Raw genomic sequence first — 547 nt, forward strand, 5'->3', positions numbered from 1 at the left:
AGTCAGGGAGGGGGGCACATACCCTGTTTCCCTGAAAATAAGACCTGGTTTGGTGGTAGCCTGTGAGGGGGAACTTGCAGGAGAGATGGCGTCGGCCTGCAGGGACACACTGTATCAGGGGGTGACAGGGGACTCCCTCCGGCCGGCGCAGTGACACGGAGCACTCCAGTACCAGACCTCACCCACTGCTGTCCCCCTGAAGGCGCCGCGTCATGGTACCGTACTTTACCGCGCGGTCCACTGTCTCATGTCCCCACCGCTGGTACCGTTGTCCCTGGTGGAAGCCGGCGCTGGAGAAAGCAAGGCTGCGGCGGCGGAGGGAGCAGAGCCGCGTTATGCGATACTTCCTCTATAGCGCCGGTTACGGTGACAGGCGGAGTGACACCAGAGTGACAACGGATAACTTTGGATTGTTGTACATAAAAAAAAAAAAGACCCGGTGTGTTTTTTGGGGGCAAAAAAATATATAAGACAGTGTCTTATTTTTGGGGAAACACGGTATTTAGGGTGGGGGGGTCATATATAAGGTGGGGGGAGTCGGGTATTG

The 547-nt window shown here is 56.1% G+C and overlaps 1 protein-coding gene across 1 annotated transcript in view; it reads right to left on the minus strand.

The window, feature by feature from the left end:
* FAM45A (family with sequence similarity 45 member A) overlaps window positions 1–547 on the minus strand; it is a 4,947-nt gene that overhangs the window by 3,810 nt on the left and 590 nt on the right. The gene's annotated exons all lie outside the window — the stretch shown is intronic.

The sequence above is a fragment of the Nanorana parkeri genome, unplaced genomic scaffold, assembly GCF_000935625.1.
Source record: "Nanorana parkeri isolate BGI_ZX_2015 unplaced genomic scaffold, ASM93562v1 scaffold3197, whole genome shotgun sequence".
Lineage (NCBI taxonomy): Eukaryota > Metazoa > Chordata > Amphibia > Anura > Dicroglossidae > Nanorana > Nanorana parkeri.